A 12574-nucleotide genomic window follows, 5' to 3' on the forward strand; every position below is an offset into this window, starting at 1 on the left:
ACAGCACAATTAATGACAGTCTGAAAAACACACCAGATCCCAGTGGAGAGGAAGAAATTAGGCTCTTGCACAGTGAAGGAGTTTGTTGATGATGTTTTTCTATTTATAACGTTTTAAAGGGCAGGGGGGTGAGCTAGGCTTAGCGGAAAATCCTTTTTTTTCCTTCTAAAATTGGCTTAATTTTTTTAAATTGAAGATGATGATTGTAAAATTCACACCAGCTGTGTGGCACTGGAGAGTGCCAAGAGAGGGAAAAGGGTTTCTGTGGCCGTAAACAATTGGTCTCTCTTAGCAAATACGGCAAAATATTTAAATCTACACAAAGGAAAAAAATTAAAAAGAACCTTCAAGTGATGTACCTTGCTACTACAGCATACTACCATTAAACAGGAATTTATTGCAAAGGCAGGGTAGTTTGGCTCCCTTTTTTTCTGTCCCCCTACCTGAAGAGACGAGAGGTGTTGGAGGCAGCAGCACCGACACTACGCTGGTGATCTCTGTTCTCAAAAAGGCCACTGACAAGATGTTTTTTCCTTCCGGATCTTAACTTGAGCTGGAAATTGTCTTGCATACTAGGCTCCTTCACAGGCACCACGGCAGACCCAGCACCGGCAGCACAAGCTGTGTCCCTGTGACGAGGATAAGGTGAGCAGGACCTGGGTTATCCAAACGAGCGGTAGCAAGGGGAAAGATGCGTGGAGGTATCTCAGTGCTTCACATTTGTAAATCAGGAATTTGGTGCTGATGTCCCTATTTTCACTACCCTTCTATTCCAGGCTGCTTCATACGTTTTTTCTGTTCGTTTTATTTGTACAAAGGGCAAATCCTACCCCTGGGGATGCCAGCAGGACACAGACAGTCCTTACCAACCCTTTTTAAAGGTAGGCTGCCACACTTAGAGAGTCAGTCTAGAGGTCCTCTTGATTTTCTGCCAGAAAGCCGCCACGCACCCTCCTCTCCCTCCCGCACGTGGCCCCTCAGTGCAGCACACGCCGAGCATCTCCCAGCAAAGCCAAAATACAGCCTTCCACCCTACACGCCTCTTGTCCCCACATCCTCCTTCCCTCTGTGCGTGGAGAGGTTAATAGTCAGTGAGAGAATAAACAGCAACGCTTTCCTTTATTTTCGCTGTGCAGCCACAAGCTTCACGCACTGCGCAGAGGCAGGCGCTGCGCCGAACATAGAAGTATTTGTTTCCCCACAGCCTGCTTGTCACAGCCAAGAGAAAAAAAAAAACAAACAGATTTTTCCACCACTAACAAATCTACCTGCAGGACGACTCAGTAGGACACAGCAGCAGCATCCCCACGGTACTTACAGAGAACGGGGCTTCTTTATGTAGTCAAACCCACAGGATTTTAAATGGAATTCAGCAACTTAGGTTCAAAATCCAAGCTCTCTTGGCTGTAACTGCAGACTTGAGGGACTGAATCACTGAAAAAATCAGGTCTCAGACTGGTTGTGAACCAGGGGAACAGGAGCACCTGTGTGACCACAGGTGGCTTAAGAGCAACTTCCCAGCACTTCATTCAAAGGAAAAGAAGATGCAGATGGGGGGAAAAAAAGCGTCCCATCACCTGGTTTTGTGTATGATATTAACATAGCCCTGTTTGTGTGCTTGAATAGCTTTTGAAAAATAAATAGTCTCCAGCTTAATACCATTCACTTTAACACAAACAGGTTTTGCTCATCTTTTCTGGGGAGCAGAGGGCAAGCACTCAGCACAGGGCCAGGCCAGGGCTGTGATGAGCAGGAGCACACCTTTTATCCTCCTGGATTTTGACAATTGCATACTTGGGCACTGAATTTCTAATTCTCTCCTCTTTACAGGAACCCTGGAAGTTGTTAATATAGTATTACATTATGTATTTAAATGAAAAAACAACAACAACAGAGAAGGTTTCAGAAATTCCAGTTCCCCCACAGATCACGACTGCTTTTCTGCACTTTCCCCCTGTTTACTAGGGAGACTTCTCACTGGATCCAAGTGGCAATAAAAGGCCTTGAGAGAGCTTGCAAATGGATTCTAAATTGATGCATAAAAGCTTCTTCCCCCTCCCCTAAATGGGAGAGGCTAATGAGTTTTAATTCCTTGGAAGGTTAGCTACTTTGGTAGAAAAAGGATTTTCCATTAATAGCAAGTCATCTGGTTTGCAGACTGGTTTCCTCTCTCCATGCATGTCCTGACCAAAAAGCATTTGATTAGGACTGCATTTAATCATTCAAGAAATTACATGGAGTACTGCAGGAGCAGGTTTTACTTCATAAATGTTCAAAAGCAAGGACAGGGAAAAGAGAATAAGCATGTTAGCCAGAAGCCAAAATTTGGGCACATGTGCTGGCACTCTGGTACACAAGCAACCTTCATATGCCTGGAGCAGGATGCTAAAAACCAACAAAAGCAGCTTCAGAACCATGAAAAGAACAGCCAGGCTCCCACACTGAAGCCAAGAATAATCATTTTTTCAGGAGATAACAGGGATAGCCACAAAGAGCACTGCAAGGGGGCACCGAAACCCATTTTGGCCAAACGTGGCCCGCGTAAAGATGGCCCATGCAAAGCATCAAAGCCCTGTCACTGCCTTTCTCTCTCCATTTCATTCCGGGGGGCATTCACCCCCATGCAGGGATCCCTTGCCCTGCATCCCACGGATGCTGCAGCTCACTGCTGGCCAGAGCAGGATGCTCACAAGAAGATTTGCAAAGGGCAACGTCTGGAATTGGTGAGCTGTGGAGAAGCAACGCGGTGTGGCCCCAACAGATGCTCACCGCTCGGCATCTCTCATGATGCTCTGTGCATGGGGACAAGGCAGCGTGTTGGGTGCCAGCCGCATCCCCGCGTAACCACGGAGCAAGCCAGGGGAGCTGCAGGAGAGAAAACCAAAAAGAGAAACCTCAGGAGTGAGATTTATTGCTTGGTTAATAATATCCTTCCCTTCCCAGTGACCCCGGGGAAGAAAGAAAGGGCTGAGTGGCTTTATCTTTATTCAGTGCCATGGTCCTTCTGGGACACTTGACCATGATTGCATCATTTTCGGTGTCAGACTCGATAACGCACCGATTGTGTCTTCACATTTTTCCACGGCAGAGAACTCCCCCCGCAGCCGGGATGGTTAATGGGAACTGACGGGCTCCCGCGTCCGCCCGCGCGGCTCCCTTCGGCTTCCTGCTGTAGCACATTAACACAACAAATTAACATTGTAATTGCCTTTTAACTATTTATTGCTGTAGAAAAGGGGAAAGGAAAAAAAATAATAAAGAGACCGACCACAGGCAAGGACCCAGGAGAGAGCTTAGGCAAGCAGGTCGCAGTCTGCACCTCTGTTTATTTCTATTTATAGCCAGCCATTAAACTGTGCTAATAAACAGCCAACCACAGGGCATGGCAAGTCCCTTGCTCAGGCACAGAAGCAGCAGCGAGTTAAATATATTCAGTGTGCTCAGCTCACAGGACCAGTGTGACTGCTACCAAAATCACAGGGATCTAATAGCAGCCTCAGCGCCTTTCAATTAGGTCCATTCATGCAGCAGCAGCGTCACTGCACGAGCACGCACATTTGGCGTACGTATATGTACGCCCAGCACGTAAATAACAGGATAAATAAAAGAGGGCGCATTCAAAGAAAAATACCCGGTACCGATGACTCAGATTTAATCAATTATTTTGGAAAGGGACAATTCAGAGCAGTTCATAAAGCAATTCATCTGGGAGAGAAGAGCGCTTTTATCCAAACAGTGGCACGACGCATCTGCCACCGATTTCTCCAGAGCAATAGCCTCAAGAAAAGCGTTTATCGTAACTCTCCCTCGCATACAGTCGATTGTGATGCCACTTTCACATATACACAGCAGTTTCTACGGAGGGCTGAATCAAGTCCTCACATAACCTCCATGTTTAATCAGATTATCCGATGAAATAATACAGCCTTAAATGGAAAGTCTGCTACTCCCTCAAGCATTTCTGGAAAAGCTTTCATTGCTTGTTCTTCTGCTTAAAACATACAAGCAGCACTGTCTTCTGCCTCTATTTTTAGATACCTAGACATCCGTAAAGCACCCATCACTTTGACTTCTAGATGCCAGTACCTTGCACTCCTCATCAGATTACGGCAGCCAGAAGTGTCACGTTAATCTATAACTAATCTATAACTATATCTAGATCTATAATCTATTAAGTTGCAGGGCAGGCAAAACAATGACTACAGCTTCTTCTCTGATTGTGAGCAGACACGGGAGGAAGAAGTGACTGCCGATGACGAGGTTTCTCTAAGAAAGGGAGGGAAAGCCCAGCAGGGTGCCAGGCGGGCTGTCTGGAAGCACAGCAGCACGTACCCAGCAGAGGAGCGACTGCGGAGCCTGGGTGAACACCGGGGTTCCCAGTACCTTTCTCACAGCCGAATGACAAGATGCTACACCATAGGCTTGCTTTTGGTCCCTCCTTGCCATGAGACCAACACCAGAACCGAATCCGCCCCTCGTGGTGCTCCATTCCTCCCGGCTGGGGATGCTCCAGGCTCGAGTCTTTCCAGCAAGGACATCCAGGCAGGGAAGGGCCTTTGGTGAACCCTGAGCAGAAAGCGCTGGAGTTAGCAAATCTCCGGGTGGATTTCACAGGTGGAAGGTCTCTGCAGAGCTCTGCCACAGGGAGCGCGTTATCGAGCTGCAAACCCTGCAAGGGCTGTAACACCTCTGGTTATTGCACCCCACAGCCCCTTCTCTGGGTAGACACGTTGCCTTGCTATTGATTTACAATTTAATCCAATGTCTCCAAATGAGTTATTTAAGCAACGATCCAATAGATCACAAAATATGACCAGGAAAATGGCTCGGAGGTGTTACGGCACTGTGGTCTCTGTAGCGGTGAGGGAGCAGCGCAGCGGTCCAGCACCGTGTTTAAGCCCACACAAACACCACGTGTCACAACACGGCATTTTCCCAAGGGCAAAACTGGGGAAAAGTGACACAATCGGGACAGCGCACCGAGCAGCCTGGTTCATGGCTGTGCTCACATCCCAGGCCAGGACCCTGCGGTGAAGCTCCCGTGGCACTCAGCGCTGCTGCCCGGAGCTCTCCCACCACACCCAGGCTTGGGCATGTCTGGAAATGCTGGAAAGGGCCCCAAAATGCAGCGCTCAGGCACCGGTTTCCACCAGACCCATACAAACCCAGTTACCTGTATAAGCTGCTACAGAGTAAAACCAACAAACCCCCGGCCACTTTTCCCCATCCCTGGCCACTAAAAGGCAATCACAGATGAATTCATTTAATTAAAATATCTATTCTGTTAATTTTCTCCTCCTTATGACCACACAGCCCAGGTAAAGCAGGTGGGAAGCACCCCCCTGCACCACCACGCTCGGACAGTCCCCAGCTTCCAATGCTTCCTCCAGAGGGCAATTGGGTGGAAAGGGGGACGTTTTGCAGCCATTAAAATTTCATTTCATTTTTAACCGACAAGCTGCCATCTCAAAAGCTCCCTTGCGAGCAGGGGACAAGCAGCCTGGGGGGGAGAAGCAGGGGGGCTGCAGGAGCAGCCGGGATGCTGTTGGAGCCGGGGGGGGCTGGCCCCTTGCCAGCCTGCTCTGCTGCCTGAAAAATAGCAGAGCTGATAACCTCAATTACAGCCCGGCCTCTCCGGGGGTAGGCGACGATGCCTTTGTTTATCTGAATCCCGATGCGAAAGCAAAGATTGTTTTCTGTCTGTGGGGGCATATGGTGTACAGACGCTGGAGAAATAAGCAGCCCGCAGAAGGTCAGTTGTGCTTTCTTCCAAAATTCACCCTAGATGCTAGCAGCCTTAGTATGCCTTCAGTTCTCCTTTGGGCTCCTGTTTTAATTTGGCAGTGAGTTGCCTGGAAGGTGGCTACTGATGTGTCAGCCTCAGCTCCCCCAGCCTCAGCCCCCAGAGCTGGACTCTGACCACATCAAGGGGGGGGCTCTTGGTGACCCAAGGGTGACCACAAAAATAGGTGGAAGGGCTTTGTCAAGAGGCCTGGAGCTATTCTGTAACAGTATGTGGGGCTTGATTATCAACATACTTATTTTGTGACTATATTAGGTGGACATAGATGCCCAGAAGGAACAGGTAGAAAGACAACAGCCATGACTCTTGAGATATGGCCCAACAGAGCCGCATCTCAATGGATATTCGAGACTTCAGCAGTGTTGGACCTCTTGCAATTTTCCTCCTTATTTACACACCTAGAACCACATGGAGATGTGATCAGGAACATTCCAAAAACCACAAGAGAAATCCAGAAGGATCAGGTAAAGAAACCACCTCCTTCACCATCACATAAAGGACCAGAAAATGGAGCATGCAGCATCCACACAGGGATGAGAAAATACAGCACGCGTAGAGGAGAGGTCTGCCTCTGTCACCATGAAGAAAAATCAACTACGCAGAGCCTTCATGGAAGAGGACAGTAGCTATAAAATTCTTTGTCATGTTTAAGCACTGTTCCTGCTGATAAAATGAGCTGTGCCTCCATTCACGCACGGCTTCCCTCCGCGTGTCACTGGACACGGGGCCCTGCAGGCTCGGCCAGGTGCTGGGATCTGCCAGATGGTCCATACGGATGGTCCTGCACCGCAGCTGGAAGGTGGTGGTTCACTTTGCTGCATTTTTTTTTTTTTTAATATAAAAAGCCCCATGAAGGGCTATTTCAGTTAGAGGTTCCCCTCAGCAAGCCCAAGCGTGCCATCCACTGTGCTGTTGGCAAAATGCCTTCAGTTTGCATGTGTATAAACCACACTGTGGCTGAATTTATGTAACTGAAGTTACATTTTAGCAATTCCCTTACAAAGCAGGGGCCATCAGTCAGCACTTGTGGACATGTCACATGCCAAGTATACGCCCTACATACACACACAAGACACAAAGATTTTGTTTACCTGCAGCAGCATAAATCCAAAGAGACATCTCATAATTCCTGTTCCCACTCGGCAGAGGCAGGCAGACACACGACTTCTTCCTGGTAGAAGTCAGTGAAAACATACAGCGCAGCCTGGGTTTTGGCAGCCCGAAGCTTGATGGAACGTGTTAGCAGGGTGTGGGAGATGTATTTACAGAGATGGACTAAAACCTGCCACTCCTCGCAGCGAGCGGGTACAGCGAGGTCACGCTGCCCACGTGTTTTGTCTATGGAAAACCAGCACCTAACAAGCAATACAACGGCTCACGCTGGATACCCCTGCCTCAGGCGAAGAGTCAAATCTTTTCCTAGCTAAGAGAGCCTTGCAATTTAACCTTTGCCTGATTTCACACATGACTGGCTCTAAAAAAAATATTACAGCAGAACAACTGTGAAAAGAGGAGGAGGGAGTTAGGGTACTTCTGACCTTGTCTGCTTGCATTAAAGCAAGGAGACACGATAGGGGGAGGTGGGTGTCTAACACAGCCACGCTAACCCCTGCCATGGGCACAAGCTAGCCACAAAGGCACGTTTCATCAGCCACAGAGGCATGCTGGAAGTTTCACAGACGTACAGGAGGAGCCACGGCCTTGTCTTCCCTGTGGGGCTGACCATCACCTGAGCACAGGGCTCAGCCACGCTGCTGGAGTCCTCACAGCCCGGCACCTCAGCCTGGGCCTTCTGAATTCAAAGCATTTTTCCTCCTTTAAGGACATTAAAAATGCACAAAACATGGAGCTGGCAGCTTACCCTGCACATATTACTCGATTTTTCAGTAAAATCACATAACCACCGAACAAACGCTTGGGCTCATCGGCCACTCTCCCTCTACAGCTTCTCCAGTCCCAGGGCCCCAAGTCCTCCTCTGCAGGAGGAGCTCACTGTTAGCACTATTCCTGCCACATTTTGGCACTGTGATGACAGCTGCGACATTAACGGCCCAGGCAAAGGCATGCAGAGCAGCAGCAGAAGTTGGAATGGCCCCAGGAACGCAAAAAATACAGCGGTACCAGGGCCAGCTGGAAGCAGCACCACAACGCTGTGGTACAGGTAGGCCCGGCCTTAGTGATGGAGACTGAGAGGATAACCGTGTGCCCCATAATGCTGAATTTAAGTCGTTCTACGTTTAAAAATAAGGTTTGGTTAAATGGCTGTGTTGCAACTCAATTAGCACATTAAATAGTGCTTCGATTTTTAAGCTTTGGGAAAACAGAGACAGTAAAGGATGCTTTCTGCCCCCCGTAAGATGAGAGGGAAAGGCAGCGGGGCCACTGTGGCTGTTTCTGGGGGATCTCTGGGCTGGAGGCCGATGGGCAGCTGGCAGTGTCCTCTGTGTGCCGGGGGAGATGAAGCGGGAGCAGAGCACCTTGTGCAGCTGATGGCAGCAGTCCTCGGATCAAGGCTCACAGGGGCTGAGGACGCGGAGCAGAAAAAGATTTCCCGGAGAAAACAGCTCGTGACACTGAGTGGTTCTGAAATTTGTGGAAAGCGCCCTGAGACTACTAAATAAAAACACGTCACCGAGATCATCTCATCCTTACAGAAAACATTTTTGTTCTGAACAGAAAGCAGTATCTCCCAATTTTGAGCTCAGATAAATTTGAAATGTAATTAAGTTTTCCAAATAACTCCTCAGCTACTGCTTACAACCATAATTATTTAAAAGCATATATTTGTTCTTGAGAACGTCTTTAATCTTGCACGTACACGCCCATACATTACCTTTATCAATAAAGAGACACAGATTTCATTAAAATCAAGAATTAATTTTAAACTGAAACAATCACTCATGAACTGACTGGAAGTTTATGTGGAACAGTAAACGATTGTATGGGCCTATACATATTTCATTTTTAGCCTCTTAAAAAGTTGCTCTACTGTGAAATTTTGAAGTAAAATTAAGCAGTTTATTTGTATATCTGTGCCACTGTACAGGCGTGCACTGCTCAGGCTTTGGATACCAGATAACCATAGAGGCCTCTACCACTTTCTGAGTTTCTTTCCAAGGTTGTTGTACACATTATTATATGTTATTATAGTCCAAAAAAATTAACCAAATTTGATATCTCTTCATATACACACACACTTCTGCTAAAGACCTTATAACCTTCACAGACCAAAATACACCAAAGGAATACTTTTATCCTATTCTACACATGGTATCAGCGATGCTCAGAGGATACTTCCAGGGTTGTAATGACGCCTACAACCAGACCAAACAAAGCCCAGCCCCTGCAACTTGCCCGTCCCACCTAAGCACCCACCACCAGGCTCCCCTGCTCCATGCACCAGCACTGCTGGGGGGTGCCCTGGCTCTCAGCTCCATTTTCTTCCCCTTCATTGGCATTTTCAGGCTTTCCAAGGGAAGCCCCAACTCTAATAATTCGAGCCCTAGCCCTGCAGAGGCTCCAGCTCAGCACCTACAGAGAACATGGGGAGAAGGGGAATGGCTTTGGCCATTGCTTCTCTTCTGCTTCAGACGAGCCCACCTGCTGTTCACCACTAACAAAAGGACAAAGAAGGAACCCCGCCAGCTCCTCAGCCCTGCAAAGCACTGCAGCCTTTAGCTGTCAAGGAAAGCACGGAGGCAGTCTCCAAGCCCCATGCAGGACCACTTTCCCCCAGCCAGCTGGGCAGCAGAGGGGCTTTGCATTTCAGACGGAGCATCCAGCTCATTTTGTGTAATAGCCCTATGATTTAGATATCAAGGCCAGGCCAATGAGGGCTCAGCAGCAGCAATCACAGTATTTTCAGCCATCTAACCTAGTGCAGAAGCCCTTCTGTAATTCCCTCTTCCTAGCACATTATCTTTAATCATAGGCATAATAGAGGTTCAATTTGAGCCCTCAGCTGCATTTAGTTCCTTATTATTCACAGTGCTGCATTTTCCTCAGCAATAAACAATCTTCCCCCATTTCATTTTGCATTGATCTGCCTCAAAGTTCAAAGAGGTTTTTTAAGGTTTTTACAGCCCTACGTGGAAGCTCCCGGCCAGTAATGAAGATAGAAACTCAGGGCTTTTCCCCAGAAAATTGAATTGCACAAAGCAACTGCCAGGAGAGTACCCACTTTCTTTGTTCCTTTTCAGAGAGCAACCCTGGAAATTTGATAATTATTTGCAGCCATTTGCCAACACCTGTTTCCTCCAAAGCCCACCATCAAGGGTTGCTCCAGCATGTACACTGGCTGGTCAGCCTGAAGCCTGCTCCAGCCCAGTCCCAGAGGAGCGGGCCCACCTCCACGCTTTATTACCCTAGATCTGGGATTCACTTCTTTCTTCCAGTACCTCCTCCAGTACTTTCTGAACAAGTAACATCTTTAAGTGATACTAGTAGTCTCAACCATTTAAAAAGAAAGTTGCCAAAACATGAGATTAATCCAGCCTGTGTAAATACACAGTTTTCCCTTAATTGACTCTTTAAATGCACCTGTGTCGATGCAGGCACCACAGCAATGTATCAGCTTGAAAGACTGAAAGGTCTACTCCCCCCTAGAGGCATCTGGGCTAACATTTAATAAATTACAATCATGTTTTCCTTTTCTGTTAATATTTTCATTCCAAAGGTCATTTAACACACAGACACACACACACACTCACAAAGCACAGGAAGATGAAGGAAGCTGCTTGATTCCCCCGCTTGGAAATCAGTCGCTCCATCAGCGATGCAAATACAAAACCTTTGTACAAAGATAGATCTATCTAGCAGTGAGCACACTCACCTGGAAAAAGCATTTGACCATCCAAGCCACAGGAGCAGGTGGGCCCACTTCTCCAGGGGTACACGAGGTTACCGAAAACATCGGACTGTCTTAGCTAAGCTGGGTGCTTGAGCTCAGCACCTTCATGCTGCCCTTCAGTCACCAGCCTTGGACAGGAGCTCCTGCAGCCACCAAGAGGGACCAAAGCTTACGGGGACCCCGCGTCCGCTCTGTTGCCCCAGCTGGTGTCACTAGCAAGGGATGCCTGGTCCCAGCCCCGCCACTGCCTGAGCAGCACTTGGAGAAAGGGAATATTAGTTATACACAGACCTTAAAGCTTTTGATGAGGGATCCGTAAATGGTTAATTCGCTGCCTTAAATATGTAAGGAGCATAACGTTATGTCTTACTACTATCATATTAGGCTGAGAAGGTCTGTGTGCTCCCATCCTAGAAGGTGTCAGAAGCTTAATATTAATTAAATAGCAGATTTAAGGTTATTGCTCATAATCACAGCTGTGATCTGAATTATTGCTTGATGATATTCCCCTTTTGCTCGCTTGCTGCTTTTGATTGATTATTTGCATTTGCTGGTTTATAATGGGCATCTATTGCTTTGAACAGAGCCATCCTTTTTGATTCTAACTGCATTACATCCTCTGGTCAGATGATGGATTGGACTTTTGAGCAGACCATAAACACCAGCCCATTCTTGCTAGCGCGATATGTATCTATATTCCATATTCGCTCTTCAGCGTATCCTGTATTCAATCATCCCTATATTCATTTCTCCTGATATTATTATTATTAGCCTTAGGGAACTTGTTTTATAGGCTATTTAGTTTGAATTAAGCATGTATGTCAGTCATTTCTTGTTTCTAAAAACACAGACTATAAATGATAACATTTATGCCCAGATTCAGCTTTGGACTAGTTTCCAATCCTTACCTATATCTAAGGTATTATTATCATTACTATTATTAGTAAAACAACTGCTAGATTCTCAATCAAAGACTTCCACGCACATTTCCACAGGCTTTTTAGTAGATTCATTAGGCACAGAAAGAAAAAGGAATTTCCAGCTAACACCTTTCTTGTTTAATCAGACGTGGTCTCAAAAGAAAAAGGCTTTTTGCCATTTTTTCCCCTGTATGGCTCACTGCTACCTCCCAAAAATAAATTCTAGGATTGACCAAGATACTGATATTTCATCCAGGTTCATCTTTGTTTCAAGTACGTAGAGATTCATTGAAATTGCTATTTTTAAGTTAACAAGGTCATCTAGGAAAAAGTGAATATGCAGACACTTACTGTGGTAAGGGACTGACCACACTTTCATCCAGCTTGAACAAGGTCAAATTAGTGCACTGTTGGTGTAAATTGAGTGCACACAACCTCAGACGACCACGTGCACAACTTACAATGAAATGTTCAGATGTATAATCAGACATTCCCCCACCCTTCTTCTGAAGCAGCCTTATTACATTCTAAGGCTTTGTCCCTTCCCACAGGTTTGGTAGCAAAGCACCCCTCGGATGACACGACCCTCAGATTGTTCCCCATCATCCCTGTGCTTTCTTCTCCCACTAATGACTCACAGAAACATCTCTGGGGTTTTCTCAACTCATCAGCATCGTTTGCAAGAGAGGGGAGCGTGCTGTTGCCTGCTGCTCTACACCCCTTTGGAGCAAGGGTGAGTCACCATCTCCTAATTTTGGCTTGAAACCCACAGATCATCTAACACTACTGAAAGCAGAGCAGTCACGTTGCAGGCACAGCCCAGGGAAGTCACTCCCCTGCTCCTGCAGTGGGTACTACTCAGCCTCAGTGATTTCTCTTTACTCCGACTCTTTACTCCGACTTTTCAGGGTGCTATCCACATCTTGTTTGTTTCGGTGGCTTTTTGTTTCAAGTTTCCAACTCATTCAAAATCACAATGCATTTACAGCATACCCACTTCTG

At 47.0% G+C, this 12574-nt stretch overlaps 1 long non-coding RNA gene across 4 annotated transcripts; it reads right to left on the reverse strand.

The window, feature by feature from the left end:
- Positions 1–491: 491 nt before the first annotated feature.
- On the reverse strand, positions 492–12307 carry LOC118248838 (uncharacterized). Of its 4 annotated transcripts, XR_007708914.1 has the most exons (5): positions 10635–10896; positions 4333–4566; positions 3059–3169; positions 2770–2865; positions 492–629 (listed from the first exon to the last, which is right to left on the reverse strand). It is a non-coding gene; the product is annotated as an uncharacterized LOC118248838 (long non-coding RNA). The 4 variants fall into 4 exon arrangements; XR_007708913.1 differs by lacking the exons at positions 492–629; positions 10635–10896 and adding an exon at positions 12211–12307 and having other exon boundaries at positions 2317–2865; XR_004778875.2 differs by lacking the exon at positions 492–629 and having other exon boundaries at positions 2317–2865; positions 4384–4566.
- Between the last annotated feature and the right edge of the window lie 267 nt (positions 12308–12574).

This window comes from Cygnus atratus, chromosome 16, assembly GCF_013377495.2.
Source record: "Cygnus atratus isolate AKBS03 ecotype Queensland, Australia chromosome 16, CAtr_DNAZoo_HiC_assembly, whole genome shotgun sequence".
Lineage (NCBI taxonomy): Eukaryota > Metazoa > Chordata > Aves > Anseriformes > Anatidae > Cygnus > Cygnus atratus.